Raw genomic sequence first — 10,231 nt, forward strand, 5'->3', positions numbered from 1 at the left:
TTTTCTTGTGTTAGAGGACATATCAGCAGAAAAGGAAGTGCAAAATTGCATTTCTGAGTTTTTCTACCTTCAAATTGCTGTGAACCAATGGCAGACGCAAACTGGCAGTTTCAGGGAGACTGGAGCTGACGTGTCACAGCTCCAGGGGAGGGCACTAGTGCTACAAGCTCCCGCCCCGCTCTGCATCTGGCTCAGAGGTGAAAGCCTTGACAGCTCGGTGTAGCTGTGAAAGTATAGCAGGTATATCTCACCTGGTAGAGCAGCTTGCACCTTGAGCAAGGACTATGTTCCAGTCTGGGATCAAATCCCAGTGTGGAGTTTTACACTAAACGCGCTGAATCTGTAATTGTACAATGTCCAGCTGTCAGCGAGCGGGGGGTGGGGTGCGAGGAGGTGGCTGGGTGGGTGCAGAGCAGCGCAGTCTCCGCCCACCCTCCAGAGGTGCATTGCTAAGGTGCATTGCTAATGAGCTGGTTTTAAAATGGCCGAAAAGGGTCGCAGCAGTGGTACTTTAAGCAGAAGCCAGTGATCCTCTTATTAAAGGTTTTCTTTCTGTCTGTGTCTGTAGCCTAGTGGTTAGCTTGCTGGGCTGGAGACCTGAAGGTTGCTGGTTCAAATCTTGCCTCAACAACAATTATAGTGAATTATTTTCCCAGTCGTCCTCTGTTGACTTCTGATAACTTGCTTCACGTTGAAACTGCTGCTCTCAGCCTGAAATTCACAGGAATTTTCATTGTAAGTCATTCAAGCTTGACTCTCAAGCTTTCTTGGTGTTGACACAGTGTGTTTCCAACAGGTGCAGCTTTGGGCTCGTTAACTTCAGAATGAGACAGAGTGCAGCTCATCAACAGACAACAGTCTTTACAACTGTGTGTACACTGTGGCCTAGAGGCAAAGTCAAAGTCTAGTGACCATGAGATTGTGGGTTTGATTCCTACCTTGGTCAACCATTTGTATGGTGATCACTGCTTGCGCTATTTTCACAAAAAAGTCCTCTACTTACTTGTTGTGGCTCATTTCTCTTTTTTTAAAGCATCATTGAAAAATCTCACATTCATCAAAGTCTCAACCTCTATTTCACCATGAGTATTGGAATAGCCCAGTGGATAAGGTTCATGCCATCCAACCACAAGGTCACTAGTTCAAATCCCACCTGAGCAGTCTTGTTAGTGTGTCAGCCAGTGTGCGAAATACCCATCAATCTTCGGGGGGGTCCCTAACTCGCGATTGTTGTGCAATACCGTTATTTTTTTTTCTTTTTATAAAGTAGGACTATAACATTACAATAAGCCAAGAAAATTTGCCTATAGCCTAAAAAGGAGAGGCAAAGTTGTGCATTACAATGCAGAAAGTAATTGACGATAAATAGACGATAATTCAAATAAATAAAAGACAATAATTGGCACCACACTGGCGCACTTGAACAATGAATAAATGCCAGGAGACTGGCACGCGATCAGGGCAATGCAGAAACGAATAGACAATAAATAAAATACAACAATTAAAATGAATGAAAGACACTAAACTCGTGCACTCGAATAACAACCAACTGTATAAATCTGGAGATCAGAGACTGACGTGCAATTATGTGCACGACGAGATCCTCAGCCTGCAACTATGACCGATCATGTAGCCTTATCTAACCATCCATCTAGCAAATACGTTTAAACACAGCATTGAACACATCCACAAATCACATTCGTATAACGGGCCATCATAAAAATTGAAAAAGCACAGACAAATAGCTCACAACAGGCCCCTGGCCAAACGGGTTCAGGCCATAGTATGCTGAAGCAGGCTAGCCTCTTACCATTAAGTTATTTTCCTGCCTTAATGTCAAGCCAAGGGTTGCAGTATTTCCATTACCCCACCTGCTTAGGTGTAAAAAAAAAAAAAAAAAAGAAAGAAAAAGAAAAGCGGCCAATCACCAGTGCTAGCAGCAGGGGCTGCAGCTACGTCTTCAGAGCACTCGGCCTCAACTTCACTTTCTTCGGCAGAGGGTGGGAGAGGAACGGGATCCTCTGTTCTGATAGCGAGGGGGCTCAACTCCTGCGCTGGTGACATGGTGACATGGTTCAGCTTAATGTTAAACGAATAAATGTTTTGAATTATGAATACTGGACATGGTGATCTTAAACACATTTAATTGACCACAATAAAATTATTGTATTATATTATATTATTTATTTTTTTGACAAGATTGAGACCCCCCTCAGATTTTGCTTTTGAGTCGTTCAGGGGGTCTCACTACAGTCACACTATTGTTCTTCTGTTCGGCCATTTTCTTCCGCCTTTTTACGGTCTTCTTCTAGTCCTTCATACTTTGTGCTATTTCAACAATTCATATATCAAAACGTGCAGCTTTTTTTGAACTTTATCTGCATTACTTTTCTCTTTTTAACTATTTATACTTTTTCAAATATTTAACTTTTTCTGCAAATTAAACTCTAGACAAATAATTTTCTCCAGTTTTGTAGCCACACTTGTCTTCTGGCTAAAATTCTGGTCAAAAATGCAAAGAGACTTAGATAATAATTTAAAATATTTTTTAAATGCAGCCAGGGAGCTCTCTGCTCTCATTCAGCCCAATGTATTTTTTTCACAGCAGCAGGAGAAGGAGCTCAACTTTGTAACTTCTCTCCAACTCTGTCTGTAGTCCAGTTGGTAAGGTGGCCGCTTGCCAACCCCAAGGTCACTAGTTCGAATCCAGGCTGAGCAATCTTGTTATGTGATGTTGAATTCTGCTCCCCTCCCCCACCCTCAATTGGTTACAGGTGTTCGTTAAGAGAAGCATTAATTGCTTCTGCCACCGTTTGCAGCACATCATCACATTACAATGGCAACATGCTAATGTCTGTGCTCTCTGTGGCGAAGTGGCAGAGTAAAGGTTTACTGATCATGAGGTCATGGGTTCAATTCCTGCTTTATTCATGTTGTACTTTCTGCTAGAGACTTCATTCAAATTCTGATTTGTAGACAAACTTCTAATGGCTCATTTATGATGCTTTTTTAAAGACCCACTCCCGTGAAAATCGTGTTTTTTGAGCTTTTCACATGTTCCTGTGGCATTTTTCTTGTGTTAGAGCACATATCAGCAGAAAAGGAAGTGCAAAATTGCATTTCTGAGTTTTTCTGCCTTCAAACTGCTGTGAACCAATGGCCGACTCAAACTGGCAGTTTCAGGGAGACTGGAGCTGATGTGTCACAGCTCCAGGGGAGGGCACTAGTGCTACAAGCTCCCGCCCCGCTCTTCATCTGGCTCAGAGGTGAAAGGCTTGGCAGCTCGGTGTAGCTGTCAAGGTATAATAGGTATAGCTCACCTGGTAGAGCAGCTTGCACTGTGAGCAAAGACCATGCTCCAGTCTGGGATCGAATCCCAGTGTGGAGTTTTACACTAAATGCGCTGAATCTGTAATTGTACAATGTCCAGCTGTCAGCAACCGGGGGGTGGGGTGCGAGGAGGTGGCTGGGCGGGTGCAAAACAGCGCAGTCTCCGCCCACCCCCCAGAGGTGCATTGCTAATGTGCATGGCTAATGAGCTGGTTTTAAAATGGCCGAAAAGGGTTGCGGGAGTGGGACTTTAAGCATCATTGAAAAATCTCACATTCATCAAAGTCTCAACCTCTACTTCATCGGATGTGTTGGAATGGCCTAATGGATAAGGTTCCTGCCATCCAACCACAAGGTCACAGGTTCAAATCCCACCCGAGCAGTCTTGTTAGTGTGTCAGCCACTTTAACCAATACCACTTGGTCTGGTCACATGATCAAACTTGATAATGCATATGCGCCCCCACCTCTCTTTACCTCTTTCAATCTTGGTTTGTGTTAACATGTTTCTTGTTTATACCACTGCACTAAGATTGATTTGCACTGGAACTACAGCTTTGGGCTCCTTAACTTCAGAGTGAGACAGAGTGCAGTTCATCAACAGACAACAGTCTCTGCAACTGTGTGTACACTGTGGCCTGGAGGCAGAGTGAAAGTCTGCTGACCGTGAGGTTGTGGGTTCGATACCTACCTTGGTCAACCATTTGAATGGTGATCACTGCTTGCGCTATTTGCTAATTCTGCAACAGCGTTCAGCTGCTTTTTAGCATTCACACGCATTTCCATCGTTCTTCTGTTTGGCCATTTTCTTCCGCCTTTTTACGGTCTTCTTCTAGTCCTTCATACTTTGTGCTATTTCAACAATTCATATATCAAAACGTGCAGCTTTTTTTAAACTTTATCGGCATTACTTTTCTCTTTTTAACTATTTATACTTTTTCAAATATTTAACTTTTTCTGATTTTTTTCAGCTTTATAATGTGTGTGTGTTGCGTCTAACGAGCAGAGCTAGAGTGGTGCTAGAGTGGAGAGAGACAAAAAAACATTCTACAGTTTTTCTGGCTAAACTGTCAGCATGGCCACAAATTAAACTCTAGACAAATTATTTTCTCCAGTTTTGTAGCCACACTTGTCTTCTGGCTAAAATTCTGGTCAAAAATGCAAAGAGACTTAGATAATAATTTAAAATATTTTTTAAATGCAGCCAGGGAGCTCTCTGCTCTCATTCAGCCCAATGCATTTTTTTCACATCAGCAGGAGAAGGAGCTCAACTTTGTAACTTGCTGTTAAGTGCTTTTTAATTCATTTTAATTCACCAAAAAATAGTCACAGGTCACAAAAAAGTCCTCTTCTTACTTGGTGTGGCTAATTTATACTAATTTCTTTTTATTTTAAGCATCATTGAAAAATCTCACATTCATCAAAGTCTCAACCTCTCTTCTCCCCAACTCTACTCTAGTGTAGTGGTTAGGGTAGCTGCTTGCCAACCCCAAGGTCACTGGTTCAAATCCAGGTTGAGCACTCTTGTTATGAATTCTGCTCCCCTCCATCACCCTCAATTGGTTACAGGTGGTCGTTAAGAGACGCATTAATTGCTAGTGCCACAGTTTGTAACTTGCAGTTAAGTGCTTTTTAAATCATTTTAATTCACCAAAAAATAGTCACAGGTCACAAAAAAGTCCTCTTCTTTCTTGGTGTGGCTAATTTCTGCACTTTCCTTACCTTTTTTTTAAGCAGGAGCCAGTGATCCTCTTATTAAAGGTTTTCTTTGCCCCTCACATACTGTCTCTGCCTGTAGCCTAGTGGTTAGCTTGCTGAGCTGCAGACCTGAAGGTTACTAGTCACAGGTCACAAAAAAGTCCTCTTCTTTCTTGGTGTGGCTAATTTCTGCACTTTCCTTACCTTTTTTTTTAAGCAGGAGCCAGTGATCCTCTTATTAAAGGTTTTCTTTGCCCCTCACATACTGTCTCTGCCTGTAGCCTAGTGGTTAGCTTGCTGAGCTGCAGACCTGAAGGTTACTGGTTCAAATCTTGCCTCAATAACAATTATAGTGAATTATTTTCCCAGTCGTCCTCTGTTGACTTCTGATAACTTGCTTCATGTTGAAACTGCTGCTCTCAGCCTGAAATTCACAGACATTTTCATTCTAAGTCATTCAAGCTTGACTCTCAAGCTTTCTTGGTGTTGACACAGTGTGTTTCCAACAGGTGCAGCTCGTTAACTTCAGAGTGAGACAGAGTGCAGCTCATCAACAGACAACAGTCTTTGCAACAGTGTGTACACTCTGGCCTAGAGGCAAAATCAAAGTCTTCTGACCATGAGATTGTGGGTTCAATTCCTACCTTGATCAACCATTTGTATGGTCATCACTGCTTGCACTATTTTCACAAAAGTGTCCTCTACTTACTTGTTGTGGTTAATTTCTGGACTTTCCTTACTTTTTTTTTTAAGCAGAAGCCAGTGATCCTCTTATTAAAGGTTTTCTTTGCCCCTCACATACTGTCTCTGTCTGTAGCCTAGTGGTTAGCTTGCTGGTCTGAAGACCTGAAGGTTGCTGGTTCAAATCTTGCCTCAACAACAATTATAGTGAATTATTTTCCCAGTCGTCCTCTGTTGACTTCTGATAACTTGCTTCATGTTGAAACTGCTGCTCTCAGCCTGAAATTCACAGAAATTTTCATTCTAAGTCATTCAAGCTTGACTCTCAAGCTTTCTTGATGTTGACAGTGTTTCCAACAGGTGCAGCTTTGGGCTCGTTAACTTCAGAGTGAGACAGAGTGCAGATCATTAACAGACAACAGTCTCTGCAACTGTGTGTGCACTGTGGCCTAGAGGCAGAGTGGAAGTCTACTGACCGTGAGGTTGTGGGTTCGATTCGGTTTTAAACTAGTCCTTCATACTTTGTGCGATTTCAACAATTCATATATCAAAACGTGCAGCTTTTTTTGAACATTATCGGCATTACTTTTCTCTTTTTAACTATTTATACTTTTTAAAATATTTAACTTTTTCTGCAAATTTTTTCCCATAGGAATGCATTGAAAACGTCTTCAAACTTTTAAAATCTTCTTACTACTTTGAACCTCTAAAACTTCAGCATACTTTCTCCCACAGACTCCATTTGACTTTTAAACTGTAGACACACTTTTAATCTATTCACATATCACTCAGCTTATTGATATCTTCAACAGTTTTAGATTGTTGGCTGTTTTAAAATCATTAGAATTTTCGACAAAATCCAACTTTATAATGGTTGTGTATTGCGTTTAACGAGCAGGGCTTAGAGTGAGTGACATCATCGTTAGAGTGAGAGGGATTGAAAAAACATTCAGGATTTTTTCTGGATAAATTGCCAGCACGGCCACAAATTAAACTCTAGACACATGATTTCCTCACCGGTTTGTAGCCACACTTGTTGTGTCTCATTTGATGTGCTCAAAACAGCAGACAGACTTACAGAATTGTCTCCGTAAGGGATAATGTATAGTTCGGAGGTTGTTATGGAGAAATAAACCCCGACAGGTTGTATGGAACCCCGACGCGAAGCGGAGGGGTTTCATACAAGCTTCGCGTCGGGGTTCCATACAACCTGTCGGGGTTTATTTCTCCATAACAACCGACCAACTATACATTATCCCGCTTAGAACACGGCCTACAACTAAATCATTCAATAATGTAACACAAAATAATGATAAAAAGAGATTTTATTCATGTAAAATTAGACCGTTGCTCGGGACGCCGCTCTGACCAGCGCAGCACAGAAAAGAGAAAGTATGCAGGATATTTACTTTATGTTTCATTTTTACCGTCATTAAATAGCTTCAGACTAATAGTGATGTTAGATAAACGACTTGTAACCTGTTGCAGGGAGAGTGGAGGCTCCTTATTTCCACATCGTGGCTGAAAAGTAAACTTGCATCAGAACTTCTGACCGTGTCACAGCTCCTCTCCTCTCTGTAGCTCCGCGACACAAACGCACCCCATAATCTCTTGTTTATGACAGGTACGACTACACAAAATACACGTAACGTGTATGGTAATCCATCGATCCACTGATTGATTATCAAAGGCTTCAAATGCACGAACGGGAGGAGGCTCAGCAAAACAGCGGCCGTGACCGGACATGCAGAGTCGGCCGTTGCTATGGAGTCCCTAGCAACGGTCCGCTCAGCGGTGGTCTATCGAGAAATAAACACCGCAGAATATTGGTGATTGACCAATCAGAATCGAGTATTCAAGAGAGCCGTGTTCTAAGTGAGCCTAATTGTGCAGCTAGACCCGCTCCAGTGGCTCATTGACTTCAATATAAAAGTAGGGGCTGTTTTTTTTAGAAAAGCAGAAATGCCCCCCTTTTCTACCTTGCGACCCTGAGAAAAGTTTTTGCCCTACAAACATTTAATGCACATCAATGTGCTCAGGAAGGTCTCCTTGCCCCAGTAGTCATGGCCACATTCTGATAAGAGGTACGGTTCTCTTTTACTGGGCTGTTTTGGGAAGCTGTACAGAGCTCAAATCTCTCTGCTCTGTGTAGTGCAGTGGCCAGCTGTTGGGGCCAGCTCGTTATCAACGTCTATAAATAGAACAGTGCAGGTGCAGCCTGGCCGCTCGTTAAGATGTTTTTAAACACAGCCCCACACACACACATGATAAACCAGACTGACAGAGGATGTCCACGCACAAACACAGGCATCACACTCACACAGACAGACACACACAGACACTCACACACAGTCACACATGCACGCATACACAAACAGACAAACACACAAACACAACACTGTTCCACACAGTAAAATGTAAGCATGGTAGTCACCATGGTAACTTCTGAGGGCAGGCTGCCACACAGGTGTAATCAATCAGATCATTAGGGAGAGAGGAGTTTTGTGGCGCTTATCAACAGTTTTACTTTCTGCACATGAACACGCAGACAGAAGCTTCGTTTCCATTACAGATTTTCGCAAAATAAAAACGATATTTCTGAAACTTCGAAAAAGTGCAACTGCTATTTGCAGGTGTTTCCATTGAAAGGTATTTTGCGAATGAGCCGTAATGCGTCTTGCGTTTCTATGGTGACGGCACAGCGATCTCAGATGCTGACAGCTGTTGCTGTTATTGTTTTTAACTTTGACGAAAACAGCGCTTGATTGCTGAAAGGCAAAGCCTGTGTGGTGCTGGCAGCGGCCACAAATAAGGGCGCACTCACACGGGCCAGTTGTTCTGTACCATGCTGAAGCTCTAATGCCCCCTCCCCTGTCCCCCGCTGGCCCGCACTCACACACCTCCCCAATAATATGTTTCTGCAGACCCAAGCTGCTCAAGCAAGGTTTCCTCCGTTGATATGAGGGACTATTTGTTTACCAACACGGCGGATGTGCGCTTTAACCTGACTGCAGAAAGAACAGAGTCTTTTAAACACCAGCGGTGATGAGGCGCTGACAACAATATAGGTGGTTGTGTCCACACACCAGTACTGGTTTATGTGACTTAAGGTGACATTTCGGCGCAGGAGGGAGTGGGAGCGTGGATGCGAGCCAATCTCCTTCAACCATGCATGGAAAAGGGGAATGATAGAAAAGGGTTTTCTAATTTATTGAGAAACAATGCCCAGGTCAGCAATGCATGACAATAAACATGTGGTTCATTTGTCCCCTCAAGTTACATAAACCAACACAGCGTGGACACACACAACTCCGGTGACGCCGGTGACGTGTAGAAAAGCGAAAAAAGTGTTTCCATTACACTTTTGCGATACACGTTTATATCGATTCGTCTCAAAAACCACCTCATGAGAGCGTAAAAACGTTGTTGCGATATTTGAGAGTTTTTTCAAAATGTAGGTGTTTCCATTACCAGTTTTTAATTTCGATATTTAGGTTTTGCGCATTTCAAGGGGTAATGGAAACGCACCTAGAGAGACATTCAGCCTCTCAATGATTTTATACTTTTGATGTAAACATCTCCAACAATTTATCTTTTTCTCATGAATTTAAGTTCAGACGTTTAACCTTTCCACCTCTATAAATAGTAGTACAATTACAGGTGGAGCCTAGGACATAGGACGCAGCTTTTAACGTGTCAAATCTATCTATCTATCTATCTATCTATCTATCTATCTATCTATCTATCTATCTATCTATCTATCTATCTATCTATCTATCTATCTATCTATCTATCTATCTATCTATCTATCTATCTATTTCTTTTTTCAAACCCTTTGTCTCTTTTTTTCTCTTTTTCTTTCTTTCTTTCTTTCTTTTACTCCTTCATTTGTATTTTACATAACTTCTTTCTATCTTTCCCTCTCTATCCATCCATCCAACTACTTCGTTCTATCTATCATCCTCTCTCTTTTTCTTCTTTCTTTCTTCTACCCCATTTCTTTTTACTTATTTGTTTCTTTCTCTGTCTTTCTTTCTACTCCTTTTCTCTTTCTTTGTTTCAACCCCATTTCTTTCTTTCTACAGCTCTCTGTATATCTCTCTCTTTCATTTATCCACCCCAATTTCTTTCCTTCTTTCTTACTACCCCTCTGTCTCTTTCATTCATTCTCTATTCTCTTTATCTTCTATTATTCTGTTTTTCTTACCCTTTTCTTTCTCTATCTACCCTTATCTCTGTGTCTTTTTCTTTATTTCTGTCCTTTTGTTCTTTCTTTCTTTTTTTCTCCATCTACCCTTCCCATTTTCTTTCTTTCCTTCTGTCCTTTTCTTTTTTCTCTCTTGTTCCAATCTTTCTTTCTTTCTTTCTTCTACCCCATTTCTTTTTACTTCTTTCTTTCTTTCTTTCTTTCTGTCTTTCTTTCTACCGCTCTCTGTATATCTCTCTCTTTCATTTATCCACCCCAATTTCTTTTCTTCTTTCTTACTACCCCTCTGTCTCTTTCATTCATTCTCTATTCTCTT

This window comes from Trachurus japonicus, unplaced genomic scaffold (assembly GCF_045865225.1).
Source record: "Trachurus japonicus isolate A0001 unplaced genomic scaffold, Traja_1.0 AP029851.1".
Lineage (NCBI taxonomy): Eukaryota > Metazoa > Chordata > Actinopteri > Carangiformes > Carangidae > Trachurus > Trachurus japonicus.